Source organism: Mesocricetus auratus, unplaced genomic scaffold (genome assembly GCF_017639785.1).
Source record: "Mesocricetus auratus isolate SY011 unplaced genomic scaffold, BCM_Maur_2.0 Super-Scaffold_100014, whole genome shotgun sequence".
In the NCBI taxonomy this organism is placed as follows: domain Eukaryota; kingdom Metazoa; phylum Chordata; class Mammalia; order Rodentia; family Cricetidae; genus Mesocricetus; species Mesocricetus auratus.
Window position 1 is genome coordinate 16,433,046 of NW_024429197.1, and position 984 is coordinate 16,434,029.

Below are 984 nucleotides of genomic sequence, written 5' to 3' on the forward strand. Positions count from 1 at the left end.
CACTGCCCTCTGTAATATGTGCTCACGTCCACTGCCCTCTGTGTAATATGTGCTCACGTCCACTGCCCTCTGCAATATGTGCTCACGTCCACTGCCCTCTGTAATATGTGCTCACGTCCACTGCTCTCTATGTAATATGTGCTCACGTCCACTGCCCTCTGTAATATGTGCTCACGTCCACTGCCCTCTGTAATATGTGCTCACGTCCACTGCCCTCTGTGTAATATGTGCTCAAGTCCACTGCTGTCTGTGTAATATGTGCTCACGTCCACTGCCCTCTGTAATATGTGCTCACGTCCACTGCCCTCTGTGTAATATGTGCTCACGTCCACTGCCCTCCATGTAATATGTGCTCACGTCCACTGCCCTCTGTGTAATATGTGCTCACGTCCACTGCCCTCTGTGTAATATGTGCTCACGTCCACTGCCCTCTGTAATATGTGCTCACGTCCACTGCTCTATATGTAATATGTGCTCACGTCCACTGCCCTCTGTAATATGTGCTCACGTCCACGCTCTCTATGTAATATGTACTCACGTCCACTGACCTCTATGTAATATGTGCTCACGTCCAGTGCTCTCTATGTAATATGTACTCACGTCCACTGACCTCTATGTAATATGTGCTCACGTCCAGTGCTCTCTATGTAATATGTGCTCACATCCACTGCCCTCTGTGTAATATGTGCTCATGTCCACTGCTCTCTATGTAATATGTGCTCACGTCCACTGCCCTCTGTAATATGTGTTCATGTCCACTGCTCTCTGTGTAATATGTGCTCATGTCCACTGCTCTCTATGTAATATGCGCTCACGTCCAGTGCTCTCTATGTAATATGTGCTCACGTCCAGTGCTCTCTATGTAATATGTGCTCACGTCCACTGCCCTCTGTGTAATATGTGCTCACGTCCCCTGCCCTCTATGTAATATGTGCTCATGTCCACTGCTCTCTATGTAATATGTGCTCACGTCCACTGCCCTCT